This window comes from Trachypithecus francoisi, unplaced genomic scaffold (genome assembly GCF_009764315.1).
Source record: "Trachypithecus francoisi isolate TF-2019V2 unplaced genomic scaffold, Tfra_2.0 Lachesis_group2, whole genome shotgun sequence".
NCBI lineage: Eukaryota > Metazoa > Chordata > Mammalia > Primates > Cercopithecidae > Trachypithecus > Trachypithecus francoisi.
Window position 1 is genome coordinate 66798871 of NW_022681465.1, and position 6221 is coordinate 66805091.

Genomic DNA, 6221 nt, shown 5'->3' on the forward strand with positions numbered 1-6221 from the left:
AGTTCAGTCCTTCCTTTTCTCCTCTCGTCCATATCAGATTGTCCACTTTGGTCTCCAGATGACCAGAATTATCACTGTGACTGCTGACAGAGGAATTTTGCTCTCTTTGTTTTTGACTGCCGTTGTTGGCTTTCTGATCTGGGATTATGTCTCATTGAAGCCAAGCCTACATAACACTAGGTGAACACAGTTGCTGGTTTCTTCCTCTCTGTCTTTAGGCTTAACACTCCAGGGTTTAATTTAGCAAGGCAGGAAAGGGAGAAAGTAAATTATTTTTCCCAGCTTTTTCAAAGCCTGTGAAGCAAGTCTTTTGTTTTTTTGACAGAGTCTCGCTCTGTCACCCAGGCTGGAGTGCAGTGGTGTGATCTCAGCTCACTGCAACTTCACCCTCCTGGGTTCAGGGGATTCTCCTGTCTCAGCCTCCCAAGTAGCTGGGATTACAGGCATGTGCCACCACACCCAGCTAGTTTTTGTATTTTTTGGTAGAGATGGGGTTTTGCCATGTTGGCCAGGCTGGTCTTAAACTTCTGGCCTCAAGTGATCCACCTGCCTCAGCCTCCCAAAGTGATGGGATTACAAGCATGAGCCACCGAGCCCCATCCACAAGGCTTTTTTTGCCTTAACTTTTTCTCACATCACTGCATCTGATGGATATAACTCACACCCTACAAAGAGTAGGTGCTCCCTGTGTCTCCTCTTGGGAAGAGTGTATATTGCCCCTGTCTTAGTCTGCTGTAATACAAATACCATAGACTGGGTGGCTTAAACAACAAACACTTATTTTACTCAATTGCGGAGGCTGAGAAGTCCAAGATCAAGGTGCCTGCATATCCGGTGAAGGCCCACTTGCTGGTTTGCAGATGACTGTCTTCTTGTTGTATCCTTACATGGCAAAGAACAGAGAGAGAATTAAGCTCTCTCTTGTCTCCTCTCATAAGAGAATGAATTCATTTATGAGGGTTCCACCCTCATGACTAAGTATGCCCCAAAGTCCCCACCTCTAATACCATTCCACCGGGATATGAATCTCGGGGAAAAAGCAAGCATTCAATCCATAACTTTACCTGGTACTGTCCTGGCACAATCCTTACCTGGTACAATCCTTACCTGGTACAATCCTTACCTGGTACTGTCTCCCTTCCCAGTTCTTGAGAATCACTAAACTGGAGGATGCCCAGGTTTTTGTTTTGTTTCCTCTTTTGCATGTATGATCCACATGGCCCCATCCTAGGTGTTCCTAAAACCTCTAGACATCCAGAGCCACCATATCCTTTAATACCCAAATTGAATGGTTGGTGCTACCATTCCATGTGTCATGGGACCTCCAGAATTCTCCTTAAGGTTTCCCAAAACATCCTGGAAGGAGTTATGGTCTCCTGGTCATTCATGCTGTGATCTGCTTTCCTGCTTTAGCCTGGATGTTAAACCAGAGGCGGCTGACCTCCCTATATGCCCACCACATCCCTGGCACATAACCCTGTTCCTCTTTCTTTCTTGTTTCCTCTTCTTTGTATGCTACTGGTATGTCTCTTGTACTACAAACTCAGGCTCTCAAGAAATGTGACTTTCTTGATTTTCTTATGATTGTGTTTAATGATCACCATTTCACCTAATGGTAAAAGCTTAATCTTAGCCAATTTCAGGTCAAACTCATAATTTCTCCCTTTCCTCCTTTCTCTCCTAAATTCTGACAGAGGTGGGGAGGACTACATGGTGTCAGAGCACCAAGGGTGGTGGTAGAGTTTGGCCTATTTTCCCCATTTGTCCATGGCAGCCCCATTAGTCTGTTCTTGCATTGCTATAAAGACTTACCTGAGACTGGATAATTTATAAAGAAAAGAGGTTTAATTAGCTCATAGTCCCACAGGCTGTGCAGGAAGCATGGCTGGGGAGGCCTCAGGAAGCTTACAATCATGGTTGAAGGTGAAGGGGAAGCAGCCACGTCCTACATGGCTAGAGTAGGAGGAAGAGAGAGAAGGGGGAGGAGCTACACACTTCTTTATTTTTTTAGACGGAGTCTTGCTTTGTCGCCAGGTTGGAGTGCAGTGGCACAATCTCAGCTTACTGCAACCTCCATCTCCCTGGTTCAAGTGATTCTCTTGCCTTAACCTTCCAAGTAGCTGTGATTACAGACATGCGCCACCATGCCCAGCAAATTTTTGTATTTTTTTATATTTTATTTATTTATTTATTTTTTGAGACGGAGTCTCGCTCTGTCGCCCAGGCTGGAGTGCAGTGGCCGGATCTCAGCTCACTGCAAGCTCCGCCTCCCAGGTTCACACCATTCTCCTGCCTCAGCCTCCCGAGTAGCTGGGACTACAGGCGCCTGCCACTTCGCCCGGCTAGTTTTTTTTTGTATTTTTTAGTAGAGACAGGGTTTCATCGTGTTAGCCAGGATGGACTCGATCTCCTGACCTCGTGATCCACCCGTCTCGGCCTCCCAAAGTGCTGGGATTACAGGCTTGAGCCACCGCGCCCAGCCTAATTTTTGTACTTTTAATAGAGATGGGGTTTCACCATGTTGGCAAGGATGGTCTCTATCTCCTGACCTCGTGATGCACCCTCCTTGGCCTCCCAAAGTGTTGGGAGTACAGGCATGTGCCACTGCACCTGGCAAGTGCTATGCACTTTTAAACAACCAGATCTCATGAGAATTCACTTACTATCATGAGAACATCAAGGGGGAGATATCTGCCCTGAGGATCCAATCACCTCCCACCAGGCCCCTCCTCCAACATTGGGGATTACAATTCGACACGAGATTTGGGCAGGGACACAGATGGAAACCTTATGGTTGGCCTTTTCTTAAGAGTTCATTTTGTCTTATTCTTGGTCCTTCTCACATCTTCACACTGGTATTTGTTGAGATGTCCTTTGTTACACCACTCTATGCAAGTCAAGGGTGGTGAGATTTCCTCTTCCTCACTGCAAGGCCCCCCCAGGTCTGCTGGCTGTCAGTGACACATCTGTGCTACTCTTGGCCAAAGAGAAAGACATTCCACTGAGTCCTGCAGTACCCTGGGGGCAACTCTGAACTCGGTGAGGCTGCCTGAGGTCTGCCATCCTGATACACCACACAGACATCTCTACCCCAACTCTGTGGTGGAGGGAGGGGCGCTTGGGTTGCAGAGGACCTCGGAGAGCTTGGCCACCTGGAAGGCAAGGCATCAGTTTGCTTTGCTCTCTCAGATCCCCAAGCCCTCTGGGGATTTGATGCTTCCTTCCTTCCCCAGGGCTGGTGTGGGGACAGAGAGCAGAACTACTTCTCTACTCCTCAGACACTGAAGAGGGGCCTCATCTCCTTTCTCTTCTGACCCTTCCCTTTCACAGTTGCAATAATCTCTACAGGCTAGTGGGGTGGGCTGAAAGGAACTGTTTTTGTTTGCTTTTGAGACAAAAACACACAGGCTGTCACCTAGGCTGGAATGAATGCAGTGGTGCACTCACGGCTCACTGCAGCCTCGACCTCCCAGGCTCAAGTGATCCTCCTGCCTCAGCCTCCTAAGTAGCTGAGGCCACAGGAGCATACCACTACACCCAGCTATTTTTTTTTTTTTTTTTGAGATGGAGTCTCTCTCTGTCACCAGGCTGGACTGCAGTGGCATGATCTTGGCTCACTACAACCTCCGTCTCCTGAGTTCAAGCGATTCTCCTGCCTCAGCCTCCTGATTAGCTGGGACTACAGGCGCGCACCATCATGCCCAGCTAATTTCTGTATTTTCAGTAGAGACGGGGTTTCACGATGTTGGCCAGGATGGTCTCAATCTCCTGACCTCGTGATCCACCCACCTCGGCCTCCCAAAGTGCTGGGATTACAGGCGTGAGCCGCCATGCCCGGCCCATTTTTTTGTATTTTTTTGTAGAGACAGGGTCTCACTATGTTGTCCATGCTGGTCTCCAGTGATCCGTCTGGGCTCCAGTGATCCGCCCACCTCAGCCACCCAAATTGCTGGGATTACAGGCAGGAGCCACAGCACCCAGAGAGAAAAAATTTTAATAGCATATTATCTTAAATCTATAATTTATGCCTGGAATCCTTATAGTTTAAAAAAGTCAAAAGCCAAGAATCTGGTCTGTGTGTTCTGGTCTAACATCCTTCTTCTAGTCAAATGATGGGGAAAGAGTAAAAGTCAGAAAGCAGGAAGTGCTAGTAACAAGAGTCACATTGGGTAAGATGTCAAAATAATATCCTGATACTTGAATAAGCCTTTTTCTGAAGCTTTGAAAGAAGTGAGTAACGGAGGGTGTCGACAGCATAAGGTCTTGGAGGGACTGCATTAACAGTCCCGCGCCATACTCCAGGCCTCCAGGAATTTCTTCCTGGCAGTCTCCTCCTCAAGCTCTGTCCCTTTCACAGTTTGTGAGCTAGTTCCCTTCTCAGCCCTACTTTCCAATCTACCTCCCTTTCTGGGACACCTACAGATTCTCCAAATTCAGCACATTCCTTTTTGTGCCACCCTCTTCTTCCAGACCAAAGCTTGGAGTAGAAAGTGGGAGTTCTTTCACTTTTAAAGATGCCCTCTAGGAATTTGCCTATAAAAGGAGCTATTCCCCACCCCACAATGTATAAATGCATGTGAATTACACCTTCTTCCCATTCTATTATTTGAAAGCAACTGCTGTCCTATTTTTTTTTTTTTTGGAGATGGAGTTTCGCTCTTGTTGCCCAGGCTGGAGTGCAATGGGTACCATCTAGGCTCAGTGAAGCCTAGGCTCACTGCAATCTCTGCCTCCTGGGTTCAAGCAATTCTCCTTGCCTCAGCCTCCCAAGTATCTCACATTACAGGTGCCCGCCACCATGCCCGGCTAATGTTTTGTATTTTTAGTAGAGACGGGGTTTCATCAGGTTGGCAGGCTGTCTCAAACTCCTAACCTCAAGTGATCCACCCGCCTCGGCCTCCCAAAGTGTTGGGATTACAGGTGTGAACCACCATGCCCAGTCTCTATTTTGTTTAAAATAAAAAAATTTCCTTCCTCTTTCACCTATGTAAAAAAGTATTTTTGTTTATTTTCTTGAGTTATATTTACCTTTTAAAAATGGGCAACGCTTAGGATCAAGGATTTTCGATTAGTTTTACAAAGTACCACACCCAGGAAAATTGAGCCAACAAATTTGCATGCAAAGCTTCAGGTCTCCCTACTTCTAAAAATACATACCTCCTTAACAGCTCTCCACCTCCGATGCTTAGAGAACCGAAACCCAAACCGACAGCAGGCACACTGCCCAGTTCCCTCAGTGACACAGAAACTGAATGAAAACTTGTTAAAGCAGGAAGGGTTGCAGATGCAGGGGATGCCATATTAGTTTAAGTGCACGTGGTTTACCTTGAATATTAAGCATTTCTTTAGGTAGGTGTGGAGCTGCACAGTATCCCATGACAGTGTATAATGTCAATGTTTTTTTTTCTTTTTTCTTTTTCTTTTCTTCTTTTTTTTTTTTTTTGAGACGGAGTCTCACTCAGTCAACCAGGCTGGAGTGCAGTGGTACAATCTCGGCTCATTGCAACCTCCACTTCCCAGGTTCATATGATTCTCCTGTCTTACCCTCCTGAGTAGCTGGGCACATGCCACCACGCCCGCCTAATTTTTGTATTTTTAGTAGAGACCGGGTTTCACCATATTGGTCAGGCTGGTCTTGAACTCCTGATCTCAGGTGATCTACCTGCCTCGGCCTCCCAAAGTGCTGGGATTACAGGCATGAGCCGCCACGCCTGACGTCAGTGTTTATTTTCATGGCTGCTTTGATTTCATTATGATCAAGGGTTTCAGAACAAACTAAGGAATTAATTTGTATTTTTGTCTGTATTTAATCCTTTAAAAGTCAAATAATTCTAGAAAGGCACATGTGGGGGATGCTTTCACATTTAGTGTTCAGACTTTGATTCCATCCGCTGTATTCTTTGCGTCTCAACCTCATTACACATTCTGCCCCCAGCTTTAATGTTTCCAGGCAATATATCTCTTCTCCTATAAGGGTGGAATGGGTGGGAACCATAGGTCTAATTGCTCCATATGTAGATTCAAACACTCCTCCCTTTCTGCAATCCACTGCCCTTCCTCAGCCTCTGTTGCATCTCCGATGTGCAATTCTGAGTTTCAACAGGATTCCATCCTCTACTTTGTACAATCTCATACCATTCCTCTACCTGAGGCAGGAAAATAGGGTCTGGAGGCAAGGAACATAACGCCAATTCACGCTTCAGCTATAACAGGAAATATCC